The sequence below is a fragment of the Theropithecus gelada genome, chromosome 7b (genome assembly GCF_003255815.1).
Source record: "Theropithecus gelada isolate Dixy chromosome 7b, Tgel_1.0, whole genome shotgun sequence".
Taxonomy (NCBI): Eukaryota; Metazoa; Chordata; class Mammalia; order Primates; family Cercopithecidae; genus Theropithecus; species Theropithecus gelada.
This window is the reverse complement of record NC_037675.1, coordinates 102,537,117-102,552,299: the sequence shown is the minus strand read 5'-3', so window position 1 is coordinate 102,552,299 and position 15,183 is coordinate 102,537,117.

Here is a 15,183-nt window from a genome sequence, read left to right as displayed (position 1 = left end):
TGAACCTGCTTCAAACACCCACAAGCTACATGGACAATGGAACCATCACCTTTCTCCAAAGGGGCATGGGGTGTGAGGGCTCAGCCCTGGAAGACATGGACTCATCAGAGAAGAGGGCATCTGCAGGCATTCTCAGAGCTGGAGAGTGCTGAGACACTGTCCCTCCTCTGAGGCTGGCTGTCCTAGAGATGACCAGATCCAAGAATGTGTCATCTGCACCTGCCTCAAAACAAACAAAAAGAGGGCCCCAGCATCAGATACTGGGGACAAAGGAGTCCTGAAGACCAGACACACCTGCCCAAGGCCCACTCAGGTGCAATCCACTGGACAATGTGCTCCGAGGACTGGCCATTGGAGTCCAGCAACAGTCCCAGAGGGCACAGGCAGGCTCAGGGAGCTCCACCAGTCACTTGCCTTAGAACAGCCTGACATCCATGTGCTTCCCTCAAGGCTGACACTCTCTCAAGGACGAAGCCCACCAGGGAGTAGCAGGTCAGGGGAGTAGCAGGTGAGCAGCAGCATCGGCTCCGTGCTCCACCCTCCACCACCCATTCATGTGTCCAGAGAGGTGCGAGGTTAGTGCCGGAAGCAGGAAGGCTTCTGGGTATGACTTGGTATGGAGAAGAGGCAGATCCGTGTGATTTATCCTTAAAAAAGCAAACCACCATGAAACTCGGTGCACACAAAAAGGACCCTCCTCTCCCGCTGCCTCCAGGGAGTCCACAGGAAGAACCAGCACAGAGGGCAAAGGCAGAACCCAAAGGCCAAGATCACAGCCAAGCTCACGTTCCCAGACAGGGAAGCCACGCCGTACCTGAGACGGGCTGACATCCGCGGCTTTGTCCTGGAGACAGCAGGGTCCGAGCGCCTTCCCCGACAGAGTTTGATACGCAAATAAGAGTCTCCCCCTGTATATTCACCATTAATCAAGTGAACATACAAAGGGTATCCTCTCTTCAAGTACCAAAGAGCGGCTCGAAGAGCAGGTGAGGATCACGTCAGGTCTTCGCTGGAGTGGACATCTCCTCCTGCGAGGCCTGAGACCAAGTGGGAGGGGCCAGGTGACAAGCCTCATCTGGCTGTCCCTGGAGCTGGGCCTGCCATGCAGTTGACTTTACTTCTCAGCATCTCTTCAAGACAGGATTGGTTACCAAAAGACAGGCAATCCTGTACCATTTGAAATAATGTAAATGTAAAACGACTGAAATCCCTTTAGGGCCTGCAAAAATACCCTGGGAGAAGAACCTCTGCCTCTGCCCAAAGCCACTGCCTCCAGGAAGCCCTCTGGTGAACACTGGCTAAGGGAGGTTAGAAGATGCAGTAACATGCATCATTAAAGAAAAAAGAGAAACAGAAATCCAGCACATTCCATTTGCAAATCACAAAGCAGCACTATGACAAGTGTCCCTTCTCCTGAATTTGGCATTGTACTCAGAAAGCCATCTGAGCAGTTAGTTGTTACTCAAAAGTATTCATCTAGTTGTTACTCAAAAGTATTGGCAAGATTCATCAAAGGAAAATGAGATTCTCATGGGCCAACTCTCTCTGAATAAACAGATACTAACATCAGGAATCCAAGGGTCTTCCCATTGGCAAGAATCCCCAAAGGACGCCTATGGACTAAGAGCACAATGGGGCTTAGAGGTCCCAGTAGCAAGTGCTGCAGCCACACTGGGTGCTCTGGAGCCTCCTTCCTGTGGACTAGCCTTCCCTCAAGTGGACAGTGAGGTCCAAAAGTCACTCTAAGGATGGGCTAGGTATGGAGAGTGGGTGGACCAGATGACCCACGTCTACATTAGACATTGACTTTGCTGACAGTCATTCTTTCACGTATCGGGGAGATGCATTGACCAGAAGACCTCTTCTCAGAGGCTGGCATCATGCTGGGCAGACCTGCCGGAGCAGCAGCCCACAGATGCTTTGTGATGAGCAGGGCCCATCCAGGGAGGCCCTTTGTTCTTTCTTTTTTTTAAAAAAACTTATTTTTTTGAGACAGGGGTCTCTTTTAGCCAGACTGAAGTGCAGTGGCACGATCTTGGCTCACTGCAATCTCCCAACTCCCAGGCTCAAGTGATCCTCCAGCCTCAGCCTCCTAAGTACTGGGACCACAGGCACACACCATGATGCCCAGCTAATTTTTGTATTTTTTGCAGAGACGGGTTTTTGCCCAGTTGCCCAAGCTAGTTTTGAACTCCTGGGCTTAAGCCATCCACCGTCTCAGCCTCCCAAAGGGCTGGGATTACAAGCGTGAACCACCATGCCCGGCCAAGGGAGGCCCTTTTTTTCTAAGCGGAACAGGTGCTCTGAAAAGAAAACCTTATATCATCTCCAAAGCCAGCATCTCTTCCAGAATGTTCTCGGAAGGACGCATGAGATGAAGAGGGTCAGAGAACCAGGTCACAAACAGCAAGACAGAGGCACGTGCCTTGTGGTCAACCATCCACACCCCAGGGCTATCCTGGCCATCTGACAGATTGCTGGAGTCAGCCTTGTTCCCAAGAAGGCTTCCCAGGCAGGATTTGCTCCCTAGAGAGTCTGCCTTTGTATAATCATTGCAAGTAAACCAAAAGCAGGGAGGATTACCTCTCTTCAAGCAGCAAATGATGGCAGTGACAGAAGGCCATTTTCACTGTGACTAAGTTGCCACCAGCTCCAGGAGCAAGCCTGAGAGACACAGATGGGATGTGCATGGTGAGGGCAGCACACCGAGGTGTGAAGTGCAGGCCTGCGGGTGAATCGTAAGTCTATTCCTTCCATAGCCCCTGAAGCAGTGCTCCTTGCTGAAATTGACAACCCACTCAGGTATTCTCTAAGGTACAACTAGTCACAGAAAAAGAGGTTCATTCCAGAAAATGCATAGCAATCATGGTAAACACACAGAGAACAAACTTCGTTCAAGGTCAATGAGGCAATACTGAGAACACAGCCTTGTAACAACACATTATGCACGCGCCCGGGGCAGTGAGCAAACAGCAGAGAAGCTGACGGCGTATTTCACACAAAGTACAATTCTGTATCTGTCCGTCCTGTACCCGAGAGGGGTACAGATGGCATCCCTTCTTCCATGGCGACTTCACGTCCTCCGAGGTTTTCAAAGCAGCATTTGATACTGAAAACGTGGATTTTCCTCTATGATTAATCATAAATAATGTACTCATAGAAGGAGAATCTACCTTTTAAATACCAAAGAAGGATTCCATCCAGGAAAACGCGCACCTGTGCTTGAGTCATCAGAAAAGAAAGTCACATGAGGCAGACGAGCTTCCACAGAAAAACTGGCACCACAAGACCCACAATTTAATCTTCACCAAGTTGGCATCCAAGATGGTTCTCAGGCGCACCCCATTTATTCAGATACGACGCGCAGCCCACCATCTTTGCACCTAATCAGGCCCTACGGTCTCTTCCAGAAGCATTTCCAAAGCAGCATTTGATACTGAAAACATGGATTTTCCTCTATGATTAACCAGGAATCACGTAAACATAGAAGGAATATCCACGTTTTAAATACCAAAGAAGGACTGGGCTCTGGAAAGGACAAATCTGAACGCAGTTCATGGAAAATGGAAGCAAGACAGCAAAGCAACCGTTTTCAGTCCCATGGCGTAGCCGTGACAACACACCACAGCCTGTGTGCCAAGCTGGCTCCTCAGCGAAAGGGGGCTTCTAAAGGTGATGGTCAGCAGACATATGGCACGAACTCAGCACATGTTCTGCGGCCCACCATCTTTCCACTTACCCTGGAGGGCTCAGCCCCACCTCACGTCCCAGCTGGTGGCTTCCGTCCAGCCATGATCCCAAGGCAGCATTTGATACTGAAAACGTGGATTTTCCTCTATGATTAACCATCAAACACGTAACCATAGAAGGAAAATCTACCTTTTAAATACCAAAGAAGGTTTCATCCCGGAAAGCACGAACCTAAGTACAATCCATCAAACACAAAAGTAGCATAACACAGAGGAGAGCATTCGGCCTCATGGAGAAACTGACGACAGAGCCCAGCCGCTTGGCTGAGCGGGCAGCTCGCGAGAGGGGTCTTCTCAAGATGGGCAGGTGGTCCACAGACATATGGCACGAATTCAGCACATGTTCTGGGGTCCACCGACTTTCCACTTACCCTGGATTGGGGAGGGGGACTTTATTGTCTCTTCCCTGATGGTGGTTTCAGTCCAGGAATGTTTCCAAGCAGCATTTGATACTGAAAACGTGGAATTTCCTCTATGTTTAACCATAAATAACATAAACATAGAAGGAATATCCACCTTTTAAATACCAAAGAAGGAGTGAGTCCTGGAAAGCATGAACCTAAGCACAATCTATCAAGATTAAAGACAGCACAGGACAGGTGCAGTCGGCAGGGGCCTCCCGGGCTAGCAGCAGTGACATGCGCCCTGCGGAGGACACATGTCCCAGGACAGACCTTGCTAACAAGAGCTTAGGTTCTGGGATTCACCTTCCATCACTCTCTGCATGGGGCCAGGGGCTAACCTTCCTCTCAGAAATGTTCAGAAATATTTTAAAAGCGGCCTTAGATACTGACAATGTGGATTTTCCTCTATGATTAACCGTAAATCCTGTAAGCATAGAAGGAACATCCACCTTTTGGATGCGAAACGTTGGAACAGCCCTGGAGAACACAAACCCAAACAAGACTCATCAAAGAGAGAAGGTAATGGAAGCAGGTGAGTGCTTTGAGTCCCATGTGGGAAGCGCAGGGCCCACCCCCGCCTCTTCACAGCCAGAGATGGAACTCCTACGTAGGCACGCGTAGGTTTGGGGTCTGCCCTGCTGTCACTCGTCTGGGTGGCAGTAACCCTAAGGTCTCTTCCTTAATGGAGATTTCACGGTCAAGAGCGTTTCCAAAGTAGCATTTAATTCTGAAAAAAAAAAAACAAAAAAAAGTGAATGTTCATCAAAAATTTGCCATAAGTAAAGCAGGCAAAGTAGGGATTCCATGCTTTAAACTCCAAAAATATAAAAAACAAAAAGAAAATAAGCCTGTCAGGTTCCTAAAGTCAGCATTGCCTCCATGAAGCCCTCCCAAGGCACCTAATGACCAACGTCACGTAACTGTGGGCTGGAGCGTCCTTCACATACCTTGAAGGGAGAAGGATACCCAATAATCTTCCAGAAAGTGAAGCTTGTGTCCAGAAAGTTTCCATCTGCAGGACTGGTCACGTCAGTGTGACAGACTGAGGAATAGGCAAACAGGTCAAAAACAATGTCTCTTTAAATATAACCGAGAGGTAGCAAAACACGATGCTCACCAGCCCCTACCACCACCACCCTCTATAAACAATGATTGCAGCTTCCAGAAAAATCATTTTTGGGGTGGACTGGATGCAGAGACTTACTAAAATAGCGACAACACATGCCTCCCAGAGTTAAAAATAAAGGACCAATAATCCCAGACTCAAACCGTATCTCGCAAGGGTGTCATCACTCCAGGAAGTGCCCCTAAAATGGCTTCAGTACTGAGGACCGGGTCACATTCTCCACAGGCAAAGCGTATGCTCCGTGTCCAACCCTCCATTCACATTCCACACACGGACAACCTACACCCATCTCACTTCTCTAAAGCTGGAATTGGTTCAAAACAGTCTTGTACTTAAAAACCACTACCTCTCACACATGCAGAGTTAGGCGTTCCTCCTACTGGCAAATGGATTAGAGAGCGGACCAGATAACACCCGTTGTCTGCAATTCGCCAGCCCCTCCCCTGCAGCCACAGCTTGTTGAGGAAGCAAGTCTGATTCTCCGAAGCCTCAAAGCACAATTTGGCATAAATAAAGCAAATCTACATGGACAAGCATTCTGCCCGTACCAGCCAGAGCAAGGCCACTTTCCCCAGGTCACGGCTGCCTCCATGAGGCCCTGTTGAGGACCAATGGGACATGGTTGGTTAGGGAATCAAACGGTCTGAGTCATAAACATGTATTCTCTGTGGCCAGACATCATTCACGTCCCCAGGAGTGGGTCTTGCCAGGATGGTCCTGAAGGAGGGGGACATGGAATTGAGGAACAGCTGCTGGCTGAGCTTGGGGGTCTTATTTTGGTAACTGAAACACCGGCAGCCTGGAAGAGCTGGGATAGGTGTAGTAATCAGCCAAGGAACTCTTCTTCCTGTGTGTTGGGAGAAAGGTCAGCCCACAGGCTGTCCCTTCTGAGGGGCTGGCATCCCTCCCTGAGGGGCCTGGCTAGGGTACCCAGGCTAGTGAACTAACACATCCGTGTCCGCCCCGGGCCCTCAGCTCTAGGTGCAGCTGACTCCCCAGGCCCTGCTGGGGGATCTGGCTGCAGCAACCCTGCTCAGGACAGGACTTGTCCTTAATTGGATATGCCCCTAATTGGTTTCTTCCGCTTTTTTCACCTGCCCCCTTCCCACTTCCTCCTGGAATGGGCTTCCTTGATGGTACTTCCTCCGTGATTAACCATAAATTCTGTAAGCATAGAAGGAACATTCACCTTTTAGATGCAAAAAGTTGCTGGCCGGACGCGGTGGCTGACGCCTATAATCCCAGAACTTTGGGAAGCCGAGGTGGACGGATCACCTGAGGTCAGGAGTTCAAAACCAACCTGGCCAACATGGTAAAACCCTGTCTCTACTAAAAATACAAAAATTAGCCGGGCACAGTGGTAGGCGCCTGTAATCCCAGCACTTTGGGAGGCCGAGGTGGGCGGATCACGAGGTCAGGAGATCGAGATCATCCTGGCTAAAATGGTGAAACCCCATCTCTACTAAAAATACAAAAAAATTAGCCAGACGTGGTGGCGGGTGCCTGTAGTCCCAGTTACCCAGGAGGCTGAGGCCGGAGAATGGCATGAACCCGGGAGGCGGAGCTTGCAGTGAGCCGAGATCATGCCACTGCACTCTAGCCTGGGCGACAGTGTCAGGCTCCGTCTCAAAAAAAAAAAAAAAATTCAGTGTGTCTCCCATGTAGTCATAAAAATTCCCATCCTCCTCACTTATTTGCCATTTTTTTTCCAGTGTATGTATACCTATGTCTTCCCTTTTCTTTAGAGTTTAAGCTTTGGGAATCAAGAGACAAGACAGTGTATATTTTGACATTCTTCTAAAAATCTGAAAACTGTGCTACATATGGTTTTGTTCACATTTCTTGGTCCATTTCTTAATAAGAAATTGGTGGTGTAGGACCTAAATTTTTACGTATAGATTTACCTTAGGAAACAGGACTACATGTTCATTCAATAAATTCTCAATTCTCAAAAGAAAAAACAAATGAAGGAAAATACTTGCCATCTGTTCCACCATCTGCATACATACCCTCAGTGAGGGGCTGACAGACACCCCCACCACGTTCCTGAACTTGACCCCACGTACAGCACGTCCTTCAAGGAGGCGTTCAGTGCTTTAGGAGGTCCACTGTGGGGTATCTGCCACACAGAGTGAATACATCACCAACAACCTCCCTCCAACCATTCCTGGACAGCTTCTGGGGTCCTGTCTCTCTTCCAGAGCCTGGGGGTCTTTCTGCAAAGGAAACAGACGGCAAGCGTTAACACACAGGGACACGCACCGTCGGAGACGCAATGCTTCCTCAAGGTCTCCCTCCGACGTACCTGAGGTGGTGGAGGCAACAGTGGCCCTCTCCTGACATAAGCAGCAGAGAGCAGAAGCCCTCCTCGATGAGAGACGAGGCTCTGGTCGGAAGAGAACTGTCCACGTCACGTCATCCAACAACTATGCTTCCCCTTCCACAGGGGACTCAGAACCAGTGTCCCCTCCAGAGGTCCTCAGGCTGAGGGTCCACGGGCCAAGTGGCACGTGTCACATACAGACTGTGTGGCCTGCCTTCTGCTCCCACAGCTGCACCTTCCCTGAAGTGGGCGCCCCATCATGTAGAAGGGTGGCGCTCAAATGAGTAAAACGGGTTGACTGTGCAGGCCACAGCTTGGATAGCCTTTCTTGATGGAATTTCCCGACATGAAGACTGGTGCTGCCTCTCCAACGTGTTTCTGCCACCAGGAAGTTCTCTGGAGGGAGGCCAGAGTCCAGGGGATGGGTGGAGCAGCTGCCCACTGTCCAGAGGGCACCTGCTGAGGCCAGCATGGTCCCAGTGCCACCAATGGACTGCCGTTAGCATCTCCCCCCAGAAGTGGGTTCTGGGCTTTCCTGATGGCACATGATTCTCAAATAGAAGTGCACCATAGTTTTCATCAAAAATAAAGGGAAGAAACACAGAGAACCTCTCCTCCAGTACCAAAGTGTAACCCAGAGAGCAGTCCCACAGCCTCTAGTTCTGGCTGGCAGAGCTCCGGGAAGCCCTCCTAGGGGACAGGGATGCTGAGGTTCAGAGGACCAGGTGGCCATGGTGCTGGCACACATGCCCTCTGGGCAACACCCATCACTCACCCCAGAGAACTGCTGACGCCACCAAAGCTCCCAGCTCAAACAGCCTTTCCCTTCAAGTGGGATTTGATACTGCAAAAAGACTGGCCAGAAATGATTCGTCGCAAATAAAATGAACACACCGGGGAAACTTCTCTTCCAGGGCCCAAGGACAGACTGGATGTGGGGACTGGACACCCGGATAGCAGTGTCTTCGGGAAGGCATGTGTTCTGCCATCAGCCATTGTTCACTGCTTCCCACTTGGGGCAGACACCAACGTCAGACACCAACGTCTCACTGCTGTTGGTGATCAAGGAGCACATCTCTCAGAGGCAGGACTGGCACCTAGAAAGAATGGGGCGGGGCTCGGGCGCAGTGGATTGTGCCTGTAATCCCAGCACTTTGGGAGGCCGAGGCAGGCGTGGATCACAAGGTCAGGAGTTCAAGATCAGTCTGGCCAACATAGTGAAACCCCGTCTCTACTAAAAATACAAAACATTAGCTGGGCCTAGTGGCGGGCGCCTGGAATCCCAGCTACTTGGAAGGCTGAGGCAGGAGAATCGCTTGAACCTGGGAGGCAGAGGTTGCAGTGAGCCGAGATCGAGCCATTGCACTCCAGCCCAGGTGACAGTGTGAGACTCCGTGTCAAAAAAAAAAAAAAAGAAAAGAAAAGAAAAGAAAAAGAAAAGAAAGAGTGGGGCTAGGAGAATTAGGCTCCAGTGAATCCTCACTCTGGGAAATCCTGTCCCCCTGAACCACAGGGACGACTTCTGCCACAATTGCTACCCCCAATCAATTCTTCTGTGGAGGTGCGGGTGGCAGTCCACCAGGTGGCACGTCCTCATCTCCCCTTCAGCCATCCCCTCGCACCTCTGGACAGAGCGGATGGGGGCGGGGGTCTTCATTGCTTATTTGTTTTTGTGGTTGTGGCAGCTGCTTCCTTTTTTATTTTGTTTTTGGCTGCTATAATCTGAACTCTTCTCAAATGTTGGGGAACGCTTCTCAGTGGAGCCTGGGAGTGCGTCTCCCCAGCCTCCCTTGCAGCGGGGAGCTGGCATGTGGCTGAGGCCTCGCCAACTGTGCCTGTTCCGAGAGGTGGGCATGGACTGAGGACTGAGCATGGTCCCTGAGCCCACCAACATGCAGAGTCACCGAGGGGCTGCCGGGACAAATCCTCCATGTACATACCAAGAGAGGTAGTGACACCAGGTCCCATGCTCAGGGTCCCATCACGGATGGAGGCTCTTCAAGGAGAGATTTGATACCGAAAAAGAAGTGCACCATGTTTGTTTCGTCACATATAAAGCGAAAATAACATGGGCAACTTCTTTTCAGGTACCAGAGATGAGCACGTCCTCCCCACCAGCAGCACACCTGGGCGTGAAGGGACACGAAGGGTCAGGGCGTGGGGGCAGGGCTGGGCAAGACACTACCAATCAAACTTATGCTCAATTAAGCCTAAAAGCATCAGGTGTTGGCTAACCCAAGGTAGGCGGGGGGCATGCTGCGAAGGGCTGGGCTGACACTGAGCAGAGGCGGACAGTCATCACAGATCACAGATAAAGCAAACCGATCCTAGACTCCCTCTACTTCGGGATCCCAGGAAGTCTTCATGGGCAGAATTCAATAATCAGGGCAGACGGCTTTCGGAATGTTTACCATCAAACCCACAAATGGAGAAAATAGGATGTTCCTGGACCCAAAAATAGAATCTCCTCCATGAGTCCGCGGTTCCAGGAAGTTCTCCTCTTCAGAGATGGGAAGACAAAGATATCAAATTAGGAGAAACAAACCACTAAGGCAGCCCCGGCTCTCGGTGGACCCATCTATCTGTGCACTTTGCATGGTCCTGACCACCATGCCTCCTCCCTAAGGTGCTCTGGGTTCCCTGGAGGCATGGCTTGCTTCTAAAACACTTGACAGTTTGGTGTGAGTTGTGACAAATACAACCAACCCACAGAAAGCCAAAGGACAGCAGGGGCCAGGAAAGGACAACAGCTTCCCCAAATCCGCATCACTTGAAGGGCAGCCTCCCAGGGAGAGGGGGATTCCAGGGAGAGTGAATCAGGGCAGAAGTTCTGGGGCCCACCACCCTTCAGGCCTTCCAGAGAGGACCCAGTGATCCATTGCTGGACACAAAACACGGGAATTGTGCATCATTTGTCAACCATAAATTAAATCACTAAGACAAAGCTTTGAAAGCATAAGTCCATAAGAAAAGTCACCTTTCACAAAGACCCTGCCTTAAATAGGACGCTGAAGATAGATAGGCAAACCGTGAGAAACACATAATCGAAAAAATGCAGGCTTTCCCAGTCACACTGGAAAACACACTGTGGTATCATCTGTTTGTATTGCAAGTAAGAAAATCTAACTCAAACTGGCTTAAACAAGTAAGGGATGTATAGACTTATATAACTAAAAAGTACAGAGACAGAGCAAGCTTCAGGCAGGGTTTGATCTAGGGACTCAAATGATATCACCCAGGCTCTTCTCTAGGTCTCCAAGATGCCTTTCATGGTACAGACTCCCTCTTCTGTGTCTGTGCGGCACCAAGCCCTCTCCTCTTAGTCCTTAAATGGCTGTAGGACCTTCGAAGCTCACATCAAAGTTCACTGTCTGTTCCCAGCTGAATGGAATAGACAGTGTCTACTCTGGCAGCTATTATAGAAAAGGGAGAAACAGTTTCTTTCCCAGAAGCCACAGCAAACATCTCCTTGCCTTTCACTGGCTCAGTGGGGTCAGGAGCCTATTCTGGAAGCAATTGCAGTGGCAAAGAAGAAGAGATCAAGAGATTCACTTAAGCCTGGGCTGGTGAAGGAAGTCGGGCAGGGTCAATGCAATCAAAGCACATGGTGGGAAGAGGGGAGCTTTCATTAAAAAAAACCAGGGGAAATTTAGGAAGGGAGAAAAGACATGGGGTGGGGAGGTCCTGACCAGCATCCACTGCAGGGGCCCATGTGCCTTCCCTGAAGTTGGCACCCGAACCAAGACGTCTTCAAGGCAGAATAGGATACTGAAAAAGAAGTGCACCGCGAATGTTTCGTCACAAATAAAGCGAAAAAGACACGGGCAACTTCTCATTAAGTACCGCACACATCAGCACCGTTGACAGCACTGCTTCTCCGCGACTGGTATCACTTCTATAGGCTTCCTGAGAACACATGGGTCCTGATGCACACCGGGCAATGGGTGACAAAGATATGGCCCTGCATACAACCCACCTCAAGACCTCGGAGACTTCTAACAGGTCTGCCCCCTCTGTACAGGTGGCACTGTGTCCTGGAGGTGCTTGTGGGCAGGATGTGTTCAATTCATCAACAACAAAGTCTCCTCCAGGCTCACAGAATGACGATGGCACAGAAACACTGGGTTGGCATCCTAAAAGTCCTCCTGCGGATAGACAAGCAGGGACCAGGAGAGTCACAATAACTCCCCAGATAAGATCGATGAGCTCTACCACCTACCCTTCAGGGGCAAACAGCAAAGTGCCTGCCCTGATGGAGCCCCTGAGCCAAGGACGTCTTCACAGAACGAGTACCACAAGGCATTTTTTAATGTTTGCCTCAAACAGATGGAATGACCAGAGGTCCTGACATGGTGTCACCACCATCGACCAGCTTGAGCCCGAGAAGTGCCCCCATGGCAGATCGGAGCTGCGGGTTAGGGAGGGATGAATGAGCAATGAATAAAGCCCAAGTCCTCAGGTGGGCCACGTGGATAACTCTCCTGGTGGCCAATCCTCCCCAGTTCATGCATTCACACCTCACCACAACATCCTCCCGGGTGGAGTGTGCCCCCCGCCCCTTGCCTTGGGCTCAACCACGTAATTTGTTCTGGTCAATGATCTATGCGTGGAAACACAGCAGTTCCCAGCCTTGGCCTTAAGGAGTTTCTGCGTTTCTAGTCACTTTCTTGTGCCTCTGCCATAGCCGTGGGAATATCCCAAGGGCGGGGTGAGAGCTGTGGGTCTCACCTTCAGACTCCAGAGCAGGCCTTCTCTCCACAAGTCATCCTAGGAATGGGAGGGAGGCTGAGGATGAACGGACCAGGACACACACCCAAAACAGAACGTCTGCTCTCAGACAAGATATCCGCTCCCATACCTCTCCATGGACCTGACGCCAACAGCCCTCCCCGCAGTGCATGTCACAGCCGGGACACATCTTCCAGAGTCTGACACTGAGAGCATCCAGGGCATCTCGGGCCTTGTAAGGCAGTCGGAGCTGAACCACAGACAGAGGTGAGCAACGACAGCAAAGCCTTCCCCAAGCATGGGTTGGATACCGCCTCAGGAGTGGCTGGATTCTGAGTGGTCTCGACACAGGAAGGGCTCCTCTCAATCACGCCGCCAGCTCCTCAGTCCCCCATCCACGACTCACCAGGAGTGTCGCCGACACCAGTGGCACTGCCAGAATCTAGCTTCATGTCCAGGAAGTCCTCCTATGGAAAAGAGACGGACCATGTAGCATTCATCAGACACATGGCAAGCTTTGCCAGACAGCCTCTCTTCATGTAGCACAGAATAAAGCGGCCATAACAACCACAGCTGTCCCAACACTTGCCCTGTCCTACACACACAAACCACTCCTCAAACCCTTCCAAGGATAACGACACCCCTGCACCAGGCCCCCCCACACACACCTCCTGCAGTCAGCATGCGGTATGAGGTGGGCCTTTCCCTGCTGGGGCACTGAAGCTGAGGCCTCCGCGGTCCTGGCATTGTCTGTGCTCAGGCTGTCAGCCCTCCTGGGCGGGATTTGAAACCAAAAGAGAGATTATTCACTGATGATTGCTTATATTGACTTTAAGGAGATGGGAGGAGGAGCCCCCAAAGGGAAACCCCTCCTGAAATCCTGCAGAGTCCCATGAGCCCCACGTCCTCCCACATCTTCTCCGAAGTTGCCATGTGCACCAAGATGTCATCCCACAGATGGACCGGGCGCTGGTGGATAGTCAAACGGGTGACCTACATCGTAAATGAAGTGCACGTCACCGGTCTACCATCCCCTCAGCGACCCTGGAGAGCAGATGGCACCATCGTCCCTTCAATGACACGGCTGGCGTGTCCAGAAGGCCAACTGAGCAAGACCTCACACTGAAGAGGCACCACCCGCCGTGAGTCAATAAATAGGCACACACCACAGTGAGTGACCTCCCTCAACCACAGAAGCACAGGCCCTTCTCCAGACTCAGCTGCCCTCCCAGGGGCCTCCGCGGGACCGCTGGGCCTGAGAGCCGCACCCCTAGGACACACGGCAAGCCTCGCTTGCGCCCACCGAGACAGGAGCCGGCAGCGTCCCTCCCTGAAGGCTGCATCAGGAACAGGAAGTGCCTCCAGGGTGGGATTTGATACTAAAGAAGAGGTTTCCCGTGTATGTTTCATCATAAATAAAGAGAAGACAACACGGACAACCTCTCCTTCGAGTATCGACGATTAGCACTGATCAAAAAACAAACAAAAAAAATCAAAACAAAACTGCCGAATCTTCGCCGACGTCGGTGTCACCTCCGGGAGGATTCCACGGATCTACATGGCACTGCGCAGACCAGACGTCAGACGGCTTCTGTTCGAGTGTCCCAGGTTGCTTTCGGGAGGTCAGCCAAAAGCCCTTTCAGCCTTGACAGTGAGAAGAGGTTGCCCGTGAAACATTTTCCATCAATACAGAGAACATTTCAGGCACAACCTCTTTCCAGGTACTGGAGATTTCCTGATGGCGGAACCCGGGTTTCCTTGTGGAAGTCCGGGCCACAGGAAGTGCCCCCAGTCATAATGGTTTGCATCCCGAAGTCAGTGCATCAGTAGAGTTCATGAGGAAATCTCAAATTCTGTGGTCAAGAAGCAGGTGGCTGGGTCTGCAGTTAGCCGGCGCCCAGGCCCCTGTGTGGCATTGGCCATGGATCCAAGCAGTCTTCCAGGCAAGGTGTGATTGTAAAAACAGATGCATGGTGCCCAGTCAGTTGTAAGCAAAGTGAGCGCCCGCTACACACACCTAGGGAGGGAGGGTCAGGGAAGCCAGGAGCACGACCAGGCCCCCCTCCTCCAGGTCAAATCCCACCTAATGCCTTCTGCGGCCTTCAATCCAATTCAGCAGAATTAAGCAATAAAAACAAATTTCATTTCCTGATGTGAGCTCCCCAAATGTTTTAGCCAATTCCAGGCTGGATTTTCTGTTTACTATAGAAGTCCTTTGACAATAATTGTTTTCATTGTTGGGGGAATACTGGTATTTCCAGACTCTTTTGCATTTCAACAGAGAGTTAGATCAATCCTGACAGGGCTGGAGAGAATCAGGGATCAGAAAACTTCAGGTTTCCTCTTACAAAGTTGTACAGTTGTGCCCTCCTTTCCCCCGAAGGTGGACCCTGGAGCAGAGGGCAGGGAAGAAAATCCCAGGGCCAGGCTTCGGCTCTGCACCCTTGCCACCTGTCCTTTGACCCCTGTGTAGCCAGCAGAGCACCCAATCTGCATGGACTCAGCAGCCGCCTAACCTGAATACGCCAGAGGCAACAGCACACTGCCTGCTGTCACATGGCCTTGACACTCTCTCTCTCTGCCCTCTCTTTATGAGGGCCCTTTTCGGCTGGAAGGAACGTTGTTTGGGTATCAGCTAGTAGGAAGGGTTGGCAATGGTGGTCATTGGTGCTACCTCATATGTTCTGTCTCTGGTTATAAAAAGCAGGGTTGAGATGGAAAGACTTGGCCTTCTCCAGAACCTGACACCCTCCTTCCCCACAAGTCCCCTCCCCAAATGCCACAGATGAGCTGAGGACCCACAGTCACAACTAAGTGCCATCAAAACAAATGCAGCACCAGCAAAACCTACTT